At 32.6% G+C, this 13,760-nt stretch overlaps 1 protein-coding gene across 5 annotated transcripts in view; it reads right to left on the minus strand.

Moving 5' to 3' along the window:
• LOC145263121 (protocadherin-7-like) overlaps positions 1-13,760 on the minus strand; it is a 391,269-nt gene that overhangs the window by 196,696 nt on the left and 180,813 nt on the right. For 2 of the 5 annotated variants that reach the window (XM_080120197.1, XM_080120385.1), the window contains exon 3: positions 9,481-9,659. The exons of the other annotated variants lie outside the window; for them this stretch is intronic. The gene's annotated coding sequence lies outside the window, so the exon portion shown is untranslated. The remainder of the gene's footprint in view (positions 1-9,480; positions 9,660-13,760) is intronic. 5 annotated transcript variants of the gene reach the window in all.

A 13,760-nucleotide genomic window follows, 5' to 3' on the forward strand; every position in this document is an offset into this window, starting at 1 on the left:
ATTATTATGCAAATTTTAATATCGTTATTGCTGTACAGGTTCCATCCAAGAATGCATTATTTTATATAATAATGTTACTAAGTACAATGGGACAACTTCTGCTTAGAGGGAGTTCTAGTGAAAGGTTGATAATATAAATAAAAGAATGTCCGGCTTAGGTAGGGGTCAAATTAATGGTCGAACAGTACAGTTTCGTACCACTTTAAAATATCTGAGGTAAATTAAAATCAAGATATAATGATGCTGATATTATGACTAATATCGTTATTTTAATTTTAATCAAAATCCATTACGTGGTTTTTGTTCTAGAAAATGTCTTAAACAATAGACATGATTGGTCTTAGACAAGAACTGAAATTAAAAGAATCTTATTTAATTGATGTAAAGTAAAAAAAAAAATAAATTATCTACTTTTTTATTGTTGAATTTTAAAAATTTCCATTATCGAAACGATCGTCTCGGACAAACGAATTGTTTTCTTTAAATAAACTGAAGTGACCGACATTTTGGTATTGTAAAAAAAAAAAAAAAAAAAAAAAAAAACACTACCAGGTAAATCAAAAAAAAATATGCTGACAAAGGAAAATATCAATCTGTCAGATGCGATTCTATTTAGCATAAAATCCGGCAAACATAATTTTAAAGCGTAGGTAGGTTTTACATGCGGATTTTCTTTTTGCTTATGTTCACAATAAACCAGACATCTTACTATCGACACGTAATAAACTACTGTGGAATAAAATACTAACGTAGCGAGGTTTACAGCAAAAAAAATCTTGTTCAAATTACATTTATATTTCTTGATAGAGTCGTGGACACAGGGATCGGGAAAGAATTCTAAATGCAAGCGGTGCGAGCAAAGCTATTGGTTTTCCGTCATCTGAGGACCTCTACATTTAAGGGGATGCAATTCTGTTGCTTTTATATTTATGAAGAATAAATAGTTAATATTGTAGATGTACGACATGTTCGCCAGAGTACAATCTTTTAAAGTACTTGTAAGTAAAAGAAGCTCAACTTCATAATATTTCGGCAACGGGATAGAAAATGGTGCTTGGCAGACATACAGTGTGAGGTCTATTAGTTAAGATGTTCTTCTTACGACCTTGCTCAAGGGAGAGATTTTCATGGTTGGTACACAAGTCCATATATAGCAACTATAATCCATGAATGATGAATTTATTAAAAAATATTGGATACTGGCAGATGTGAAAGGCTTTCTAGTAAGGTAGAGGGAACACATTATCTCCTGTTTATGTATTCTAATTCATGTTAACTTGTGAATGTTATGCCGAAAATTTTCAATGCTGGATTCACGGGAAGATTGCTACGAGCAATGGCAATCGGTAGTTGGTAAGAATTATTAGCATGTTTCTTTGCATATGCAAGTGATAGGTTTACTATTTTGTAATCATCCTACCTCTAATATAAAATTCCTCCCAATCTTCTCCCTGTAACCGGAAGTAATGTCTATATAATCTAGTTTTATTTATATGAAGAGTGTGCCAGTTTCGATATTTCTTGTTCTTCATTTATTACTCCAATTATTTTATCAATTTCATTAGTATCAGCCCTTGATGTTCTTGTGTAGCGTCGATTGAAATTGTTTATTTCTTTCTGATAAGTTTTTTTGTGGTATACAAAACACCTCTTTATAAACAGAAGAAAGCAAGTATGGACACATGGGGATGAGGATAAGATACAAAGCACACTGAAAAGATACAAACAAATACAAACAAACGTATATGGGTTCTCTTCACATTCAACTATATCATAGTACCTAATGAAATAGGCCCGTTTTAGACATTAAATTTTGTACTCAAGATAAAATATACAAATAAAATCTCGGGCGGAGATTTAATGAAATACGTAAGTATAAAAAAAAAGTAAAATTCGCAATAATAACGATTTCTTAAGTAATTTTTTTCCAATGGGATTCACCTTAACCGTAGCAGGTCATAATATATTCTTTAAAAACCTCTTCCAATGAATTTAGCATTTATTCCAACATATCTACCTACGTAGTGCTGTTCATGTATAAGTTCACATACGCTTGGCTTTTGCCAAATGTACAAGCAGATTCCTACTAAAAACAAAGATAATTTGAAGCGTTCTCCGTCGTTCAATGTAACGATGTTAAGTCCGACACACCTAAAAAGAACTTCTTTATCTTGATACTAAGTGAATAAGGTCGGGCGTCGCGGTGGTTTAAAGGGTTAGGTTAGATAAGAAAATACGAGCAAGAGATAAGAACAGGCAAACTCTGCGGTTGAATGAAAAAAAGATGGGCGATCGGGGGTATGGGTTACGAGCAAAACATTGGGGAGAGGAAGAGGAACGGGGGAGGTAAATGTAAAAGACAGAAAAAGAAAAGATGACTGAACAAAAGAAACACGAAAAGGGTTTGTTTTTCTTCAAATTGGACAGAATAAAAATACTGTATAAGAATAAAGAGAAGCCACTTCAGAAGACCACAATGTAAACTGAGAAGAAAGAGTTTTCAATAAAAAGGGAAAACGGAATAGAAAGATGAAATTTGAATAAAGAACAGTGGTGCAGTAGAGGGAAATAGTAAAGAAAGAAAATAAGAAAGGATGGAGGAGTCATTGGTAAAAACGACTCGATTCTATATCTCTGATGTACTCTAACATAATATATATCAGAATTGATGCACTTGAGTCATTCTCTATCTCTGATATTTACTCCGTCTAACTCAAATAAATCAAGTGTGATATACACTATGTGATTCCCGATGTCACATATATACTTCAGCTTACACAGTACATCAATTCTGATATCAAGGTCTCCTGTATGATATATAAAAAAACTGGAATCTTAGGGAGATATCTATCATGCCAGTTAATATAGGTGCCACAGGACTTATGAAGAAGAACCTGAAGTCCTACCTAACTAATATTCCTGGTGAACCAAGTGCAAAGTGATCCAGACAATTGCACTTGAGGGAACAACGGTGATACTAAAAAGAGCTCTTTTTTTTTTGGTTTTAATGCCCCATGCCCAACATTATAATCTTCAAAGGAAGAAAATGAAAAGAAACTGTACACTATGTAATTCCCTATCCATAATATGTACCCTGTCCAACATAATACAACAATTCCAACAGATACTATGTCATTTTCTATCTCTCTAAGAAACTCTTACTCTTTTAAAAGGCATGTACAAACACAATATCAGACAATATCTCTGAAAGACACGCTACCTCATTCTTGTGACCTTCTTTGATTATTTCATCCTCTTGGTTATTCTTCTTTTGTAGGCAATGATCTGAACGCGGTTGCTTATATAAATATTAATGCTTTCGGAAATATCCTGGACTGGCTTTTACATTCATCCTTTATTTTATATATTCGTTTGGGAACCTTTGTAATAATATAAGCAAAACTTTGCTCACTACATCAACAGTTTGCTCACTATTGTCACATTTTTGTATGCAGTCAAGGTAGGTGTTCCACTATAATTATATATCAAATACAATTCCGCTCCTATCGAAAATGTTATGAATTAATCTACATGTATATATAGTCTCAAATCGGTGCTGGTAAAACTTATATATATATATATATATATATATATATGCGTATTTAAATAGCATTTCTCTCATTTAAGATGCATTGGTAAAAAATAACAGAGAGCTTGTGCTTAATTATACATTTTTCTTTTTCCTTTTTCGATTTTTCCGTTCAAATAGTATCAACGTTCTAGATTCTTCCTTGAATCATCATCATATCAAAATAAAAGTTAACAAAAAAAAAAAAAGAAAAAGAAAAAATGGTACAATGAAACTGGCGCTCGGATCAGACGGCTGGAGAACGCTTTTACGCTGTTCCAGGACAGACGTTAACAATGCAAATTCGATGGTGCCAGAATTAGCATCACGTGATAAAATTGTAATTTATTAAGCCTTGACAGAGTACAAAATAGACTTCCTGGTTTAGTGGGAGATGCCCTTTTCTCTTCCCTGCAACTTCTCTCCCACAGAAGAGATGTCGCGAGCCTGTATTTATTTTATCGTTATTTCCATGGCAGGTGCTCGTCCCTCCTCGCCAATCTTTCACGAGAAACACCCGTCTGGCTGAAACTACTGTCAATAATTTTCCACACTCTCTATCTGTGCCTAAACCCAAACGTAGATTCCATGAGCAAAGCTTCTTTCTTAGAACTGCACGCCAGTGGAACTCTCTGCCGCTTGCCTGTTTCCCACCTGACTACAACTTGGACGTTTTCAAGTCCAACATAAACAAACTCCTGACACTATCAAAACCCCTAATACTAATGATTACTACAATACTATCTCATTGATTACTGTACACGCAATAACCCTTATCCCTGAGTGGTCTTCGGGCCTTGATAAGTGGTGACCCCCATGTAAAAAAAAGAAATAAAAAGCATTTTAAAAGATTATTACTCGTTTCATAGGCAACATTATTAATTGTATATGGAGGATTAATGTAGATGGCTTCAAGTTTTTGATAGCAATGTTATATATTTAACAATGTTTGCTTATATATAGAAAGATATATGTAGAGCTTTTTTGATTTGGGAGAAAGTAATTGAAAACCACAACAGTCCTTTATTATAAATGTATATAGTTTTTGTTCAAATCCCTCGATTTAACTCTGTAGGGTAAGGGTGAAACCAATCGGCTGATTCTTGCAAACAAGGAACACTAGATAAAGAACAAGCATATTTTTTTATTCAATAGTGATATATTTATATTATTATTATTATTATTATTATTATTATTATTATTATTATTTTATTTTTTTTTTTAAATAATAATTCATTTTAGTAATGTAACATTTTAAGACATTAAACAATAACTATTGATATTGGATTCAGGGGTAAGATATGACGTATACATATGTTTTCGGAGTTTTCCGTTTATGTCTATTTATGTGTATAATATATTTTTTTTATAGAACTTTGTTATTTTAATATTGAGTAAAAGTGAAAAGTGGGGGGAAAGAATCAACAGATTGGCTTAACCATCACTCTACAACGTAGAACCGAAGGATTTGAACAAAAACTATATATATGTATAACAAAGTATTGTTACGGCATGTAGACAACTAAAGGTAAATATTCGAATATATATAATTATTATCATTAGCTGTACAAAATTGAACAGCTTGTAGTCGACTTTTCTAAACGATAGATGTTTTAAATAAAATAAAATCGTGACTTCGGTGAAATAATAAACGTTTAATTATCAGGTAAGTAATACGTAAATAGAAACTCTTCGAATACAGCTCGATCTTGACGTGTTCTCTCAATAAAATAAGAAAAAAGACGCAACAAAACAAAAAACAGATGTAAGAGTATTACTACTGGTGTGATTCATGAACCTGTGATATCCAGTTTCTCTTCATCCTCCATATCCCACCTAAGAACTTAAAGACATCTCAGGTCGAGTAGTAAATATAATTAAAAGAAACACTTTCACTTTTGTAAAGCGTTTGGAGCTTTCTTTTTGCTGGCAACACACTGTGTTTCACACAACCACAGCCTGAATTCAATGAAAATCGTAGATTATATTTATTATGGTAGACAATGACATTTATTCTATTGGGTGTAAATCGTTTACTGATATCGATAAATAATCATCATGTTGATAAATTCTCTTGTCTGGCTATTATAAAATCGTTAGTTGGGCAATTTACTTATCGATAGAATGAACTTCAGTGGAACGCAATTATTTGAAACAAAACTCCATTGATTTTAGTCTTGTGACAGCGTACTTAATCTGCATTTTATTAGGTTGGGAACATTTAATTTGAGGTTGAATGGGTGGGAATTGATGAAAGTGAGAGGTGGGAGAAAGATTCGAAAGGAACTGTTAAGGAAAATAAGGACGCAGATAAAATGTTATATATATATATATATATATATATATATATATATATATATATTATGAAGTTATATATTCGGGGGGGGTGAATACAAATAAGTCTAAACTAATGAACGGATGACTACGAATTTTGAAATATATGAATGACAATGGTGAATTATTATTTTAAAACTTTGCCATTTGGGGAGGTGCATCTACCAAAATTCACACTTGCCTTAATAAAAAGCTTTAAACGAGTTAGACAAACAATATGACGGAGAAAAAGAATTGTTCTAGATCAAATTGACAGTTATTTTAAGTTAAACACCTTTAAAAGGCTGGATATGTGCATATGCGTCGATAATGAACATATGCTGGTTAGATTTCTTTAGGGAGATTATGAATTATGGAATATGTATTCTAAACATCAGAGTATGTAACGTGGAAACATATGTTAAACTATATCATTCAGGGCAGGGGTGCCACCGAACGCGTCCCATATCCGCCAAAGAAAAAAAATGTAAAGCTTATATATATATATATATATATATATATATATATATATATATATATATATATATATTACTTGTTGTAATTACCTGACGTTTCCATAGAGTATATTTATTAATTGCAATTTGAGATTTGTTTTTGAAATTATGCTGCATTCTTTTTTCAAAACAGATGCAGCGTAAAGTTCGATTTTCTTATAAAAAAGATAATTTGAAAATATTCCGGCCCGGATAAAGTATTTTCTAGATGGAATCTTATCAAATTACGTTCTATTCTTTTTAGGATTATGCAACGATCCTAACAAAAACTGAATTAAACATTAATTCTGCTTTAAGAAAACTAAATGGCAAAACAAAACACAACACAAAAAATAAACTGACTTTATATGTATATATGTATAATGTGTATGTGTGTGTAAACAAAGTGTCTATCCATATACCCATAATTTGGAAGTTATGGGTAATCGTTATAATTGTTTCCTTATCTCCTATTCCCTATGCATTTTTTAACCTTCGCTAATAATTTATGGTCTTTTGACTACGTTTTTAAACGATGTTTACTTCCCCGTTGCCAACGTTAATCTTGAAAAGGGTTGGCTGAAAGACGTCTCGATAGGGTTTTTTTTCTGCCCCACCCCTTATTTACCCTTTTCATCTAATTGATGTCCTTTAAACCTACAATTAGAGCTTCGGAAAATATATTTAGAAGTGTATTTTGGTTTTATTTCCTTTGTGAAATTTTCTTCTTTAATAGTTCATGTTTAAGCTATAGGACAAAAGCAAAGAAGCAAACCCTTAACAATTAATAATGTCACTACGTTTGGTGTTATTCATATATATATATATATATATATATATATATATATATATATATATATATATATATACTCGTCATCCATACCTACTGCTCCCGCTCTTCGGTGTAACTGCACAATAAAATGGTTCAAAATAAGATTGCAACCGATCGCTTATTATAGAGTTCTAGCATCTTTCTATTGTGCCATCAATACAAGCGGTGGTGAAAAATCTCTTACAATTCATATGAATAATATCAACTGCCAAAGAACGCTCTAATCATTTTTATAATCAACTTCGCATTATTACTTATTGCAACTGCCAGTCTATTTTATAATAATTTTTTACCCACGAAATATGAATGATCAGTAGGGCTAGGACAACAGCATACTATTTCCATTGTTTTAACTTTCGAGTGTGTATCCGTTTATATTTTATATGCTTTTATATAGAGTGATGTGGTTCTCGATTGGTTAACTGTGTCGGATATATACTCAAGAGTCAAAACAATGATGAGAATATTGTTGTCATGACCCTAATGATCAGAACATTAAAACAGAGGAAACGTTAACTTAAAAGTTTTTATTTTGTTTTTAAATTATTGTTCGTTCTGCCGTGGTTTTTTTTTTAATCCGTTTATATTCGCTATTTTTCTATTAACATTTTTCTCTTGTTTTTTTTTTTGCTTTGTTTTCTTCATTATTTCCTTGCGTTTTCTTTAGTTTTTAATTCTCTTTGTTTTCTACTTAGATGTTGTAAACGATATCTGCGTTGTTTTACATTTTATCCTCTTTTTGTAAAGTTATCTTTCCCTTTTTAATTCCTCTTGTTCTCAGTAGCGTCTCATTTAATCAATAGTTTTTTTTCCCATCTTGGAACGTTTCGTTCCTCTGTCTAGCAAAATATAATCAATATATTATAAAAAAGACGGGACAAAAAGATGGCAAATGAAACAAAGAATTAGAAAGAAAAATAAACTAGGATGAAAAGGGAATTATTCATTTAATAAAAATGAAAATTAAGAGAAACGAAAATTATTAGGTGATTTCAGGGGCCGTATTCGTTTGTCTTCGTAAGTTTTTAAATTTTTTATTGCAACTGGAATTATCATTGGAGTACAGGAATGCGATTAATGTTGTCGTTGGTTAAATTTTGCTCGTACTCATATTTCTGATAAGAAAATAAACATTGGTTAACATCACATGTTTTGCAATACTATTATACGTTATGTTATTCTATCGATTTGGATGAAGCTAATCATAAAGTGAAAACAGAAACAAAACTTCATCTTTTAACTACAACACCAGTTGTTGGTAAAATTATTTCGTGATCAACACAATTCTACACCACTTTAATGTATGGTTACGAATATTTAAAATCAACTTTTTTTTTACTAAACGTTATCTGGAAAATTTATTCGAATTTTGATCAAAATCAAGTACAAGATTTTAATTCTATAAAATATTTTAAATTTGATGCTAAACTTTAAGTAATTTAAGAAGAAATTGAAATTCAAGGTGTTCAATGATTATGGATTAAAGTTATTCCAAATCGGAAATATCAAAACATTTAAATAGCAGACTGTACCCATATTATGTCTCCTCAAACTCTTTTAAAATTTGAGGAATATTTATTCATTCATATATTATACATATTTATAGATTTTTACAAACAAATTGAAGATATCGAACTTTTTAATTAGCTTTTTAATCGATTCTTCCATTCTTCTTCGATCTCTCCTTTGAATTTAATCAAATGAAACTGAATATAATAGACATTACCTAGCTTTACACTTAACATTTATGTTCCAAAGGTCATAATGAGCGGTTAGTTCTTTTAGAAGCGAATTCTACACATACAACTATATAAATCTTTATTCATGACTAACTTTACGTAGATAGATAAAAATACGTTTATAATGGTAACATAATTATGGTATTATATTATTGTTAACCTTTTGGCTAGAAACAAACTGTAGTATCAGAACAGATACTACACTTCTCCTTTTCTGTCCTCAATCAGTGGAGGAGAACTCCTTCATGACCGAGACAATTTTATTTTTCTTCCTATCCAGTGTGCCCATTTTGGGAACTGGATTTTCTCCACTTTAAAAGAAATCGATCTTGTGCCCAACTTTGCCTTCATGAGGATTCAAGTAAATAGGAACATAATTATATTGGAAAAAAAGTTACTAGATGAGACGAAAAGTAGAAAGGGAGAAAAAGAGATGAACTGAAAAGAAAAAAGAAAAAATAACTAGAATATAAAAAAAAGAAAATGCTAAAGAAAGCAAAACAGAAAGAGAATATCGTTAAGTGGTTTGCTCACGTCTTTAAATCACCCTTCAATGCTTCCAGTCTGTGACATTTTGTCTGGCATTAAATCTTTGGTATCTGTGCTTAGTTCGGTATAACATGCCGATAGTGTTTCCCTTCAAATATCTTTTGATAACCCGTCCCACATATCACTCTGACAGATGAGGAGTGAGTCGGTGAACGAACGAAAAACTGAAAAAAAAAAAAAAATACACAAAAAATACGAATTTCAGTTTGAATGGCAAAGCGTGTGCTAAAAACTTGTACAAACTGTCGTCTTATCTTAGTCTTTATAGTTAAAAATGGCGAGAAAGAATAGATATTTAAAATAGTGTTAAAGGCAAACTTTAACTGTTTGCATTTTGCTGCTAGGAACATTAGGGGACAAGTCGTAATGAAAAATAGAGGTTTTCTTAAAACGCGGTAATTAAAGCTGCAACGTGTCACACGAACTGGCAATGTCTCATATAGATGGTATTTACACCCTCTTCACTATAAAGGAGAAATGACGCAAGGACCTAAGGTGGGGGGAGAAGAAGAGAATAAGGACGGATGTGAATCATCAAATAAGAGGTGCAGTCCAGCCGCCAAAATGTAGCTGAGCAGCTCTGTTGGTAGTAATAGGTAAAGGAACCTCGGGCAATTAGCAATGAATTAATCCTCAAAGAGGGAATCTAAAGCATGGAACTGCACAGATCCATACTCTGAGTCTGAAAGATCATCACCGACTTAAAAATGATCCACACTTTATTGAACTGATTTCCAAAGACGTATCCTCAACTTGATATGAACAAATCTTAATCAAGTTTGTCAATTAGCAGTGTGATTACAACGCCAGATTTATATTCATTTTAGTGTAGCAGAGCATGTTGAAAATGTATGCAAGGCGACGTCGCCAAGAGAGAGAACAGGACTATAAAAAAGGAAAAGAGAACGATCTAGTGAGAGACGTGGATAACGTTCGCAATTACGTACGGAGCGTTAAGGACGCTCGAGAAGACGATCACATGAATGACGTCACAGTGGTAAAAAGAGCACGAGGAAATCACTGTTGTTGCTACAAAGAACAGGCGAGTTAGAGTTATTTCCCATTCTTTGTGATTGAAACTGGAAAAAAATGTGTGATGGCTCCTGGACAACGTTACATATATATATATTAACACGATAACGTGTGCGTTATTTTGTGTGCAAGGCTTACAGCTTTCTTTCTTCCAAGTGACTGTTGTTTTATTGTTATGACTTTCCTTTTGTTATAATAAATAATTTTACGAAGAATTCTTCATAAGTTTTAGGTCCGGTTTTGATTCAATCTGATGTACCCAAATCATATGGCTATATATTTTTTATTTTTGAAATCGCAATATTTTGGTTTCAGTTTTTATTATAGCTGAAGGAATATACATATTTTGTCTTCGTGAGTTTTTGTTTCGATTTAATCTGATGCACTCAAGTCATATGGATATATTTTTTTATCTTTGAAATCACAACTCTATGATATATAAGAATCGATAGAAAATTTATTCTATAATAATATATGCGAAATCTGTATGAATTAAAATATCATATGTAAGTGTATTTTACGACCAGGCTACGCCGTGCATATCTGCTAGCTTAGATAAATACCCCAATCTCCATTCACACAGATCATCCACAGAATGCTAACACCACTATATTACATATGAAAGAGTCCGCTGTGTAATTTCTGCAGGTCCTGCTAGTAAATTTTAATGACTAATATATATTTTTTACAGGCGAGTTACCAGTTATCAAGGACTGAAGACCATTCGAGCATAAAAAGGTACAGTCGTCAGAGAGACAACAGCATAATGATCGTTAGTAGTATAAATTGGATATAATTTAATTATCTAAAGGGGTGGCTCAACAAGAACTTGTTTACATTTAACTTGAAGACGATCATATTGCCGCCAGCTGGAAAATAGCTTTGCGGTCTAGAGATAAACAGGCGGACAGTTTGAGGAAAGAATCTTCTGTAATGTTTTCCAGGAACCAACACACATTGTGACCAGTTTTAGTCGCAAAAGAGACCAAGACTATGAAAAAACTCCAACTTCGTTTATTCTTTGAAGCAACATTCATTTCCTTATTCTCCCTTTATTGCTGTGACGTTCCTCGCGTAATTGTATTCTGAGGCGTCCTCCATAACTTGCACGTGATCGCGAACGTTATCCACGTCTCTTACGTAATCTTTCTATTTCTCCTTCTTTATAGTCCTTTTCTCCGTCCCGGTGACATTATCTCGCATGCATTAACATACGCGCTATGTTACATTAGTATAACAGTAGCTTTCTAATACACAAATAATGTGCAATAATGTCTAGTATGCCTAAATAATTTACATATTTGGAACGGGTGTCTCATTAATTCATTATTCGTTGTTATTATTGTCTAAATATGACACATAATTCTTTTCATTAATATGCTAATACACTAAATAAATGCGTATCATTTTGGCTTAAAAGACTTTTTCCAGTTTTTTTCCATTCATTTTCTTCTAGGGTTTGTGATATTTGTTTTCATCAATTTCCCCGGGCAACGCCCGGATATGGATCCGGTTTATCTAAATTAAATGCATCCATTCACTATGCACTTTAAGCAATTGGAATGTAATTCCAAACTTTAACAAGACCAACCGACTGATTGACCAAAGAACACACACAGAGATGGTAAAGACTGTAACAGATTTAGAGGAAGCATCTAAATCCGACAAGAATTCTGACAATATCAGGAAGTGTAGATGATATACTCTCCATATTTATTTGTGCACGTTCAAATTAGTCGGAATAAAATAACAAAGTAAGATATTCAAGAGATACGGTTTTATGATCGCCGTAGTAACTTAATCCGGACTCGATATGTGAAGCATGTCTTTGAAGTGGTTGAACTGCATGGATTAACCGATTATTATGAAAGTCAAATACTATTTTTCAATATTATATAATTAATTCATCTTCGCAACAATTATCATAGCCGGTAGGTTTATGTGCGGTTTATGCGTTGGTATAATGGTAAGAATGTTTGCTAATGATCCGGGGGAGCGGAGTTCAATACCAAAGATTTAAAAGAAATGGGAATGTCAAAGAGCTGAGGTCATACCAAAGATTTAAAAAAATGATACTTGATGCTAATTTGCTAAGCACTCAGCATTATAAGGGTAGGAGCAAGGTCAAGTGAAGCAATCCTGAGAATGGAGTGACTCCCTCCCATACAGCTTGGCGTAGAAGCTAATCAAAAAGAAGCCTTCAAGTTGTCATCGACTATAGTCTTTCACTTAGTTTGTCTCGAAGCTTTCTATATTTTATCCAGAAGGCCAGTGCAAAAGTTACTAACATATGGCGACGTATATTCCATATGTCAATTTGAGTTATTAATTCTTTCTAATCTCACAGTCTGCATCCATAAGACACTATTTGCTATATAGCGGTAAGGTTTGCTTAAATAGCATATTATTCTTTTATCAATATATACTGTTTATTGCATATAAATATAACAATGTTTATTCCATATTAAATATGTTACAATTGAAAGACCGTGAAAAAGGTGATTAAAAATTGCTAACATCTCACTCATAGGCAACATTTTAGCTAAAACATAAACTATCACTCGACGCCGGTGTGGCACTGGATACTTAAAAATAACGCTTTGATTCAATTAGCTGAAACCGGATATTTTTGGGGGTGGGAAAAGATTACAATCTTTTAAACAACCCTACTATACAAATTTTAATTGCATGCAATGGCGTTTTTTTGACTCGTAGCTAGGATGTGTGTGTGTGTGTGTGTGTGTATGTGTGTGTGTGTTCATTAGCCTCCAAATGGTATTAGTGCCTACATGATCCTCTCAAAATACGATTTAATTTCAACGATGTACAATCGAGTCTATATTCTCTATATATCTACATATCGTTGGCAATCGATACTATTTATGGCCTTGATAGATAAGCACGCTATAATATTAAGTAATGAGAGAGAACGAGAGAAAAACAAGTATTTGTCACATTTATTATAAACTAACATCGTCTACCGGAACGCTAATGTCTGTAAATTGCATAGATTATACCAAAAAATAAAATACAACAAATAATCTGCTCAGACGGATGACCATTTGACATAAGAGGTAGGCTATGTATTTAGGTAAGTGGGTATGCATTAGGGAGATAAACGCCGCTGCCTTGCACAATTACAGGTTACTTTTGGGAAAGTGTAGATTTTTTTTTTTTTTTTAGTGTAAATGATGTTCGCTAGTTGTGATGAAGACAACACAAGGAGGGAGCTC

Source organism: Euprymna scolopes, chromosome 1, assembly GCF_053919585.1.
Source record: "Euprymna scolopes isolate OS-2025 chromosome 1, ASM5391958v1, whole genome shotgun sequence".
NCBI lineage: Eukaryota > Metazoa > Mollusca > Cephalopoda > Sepiida > Sepiolidae > Euprymna > Euprymna scolopes.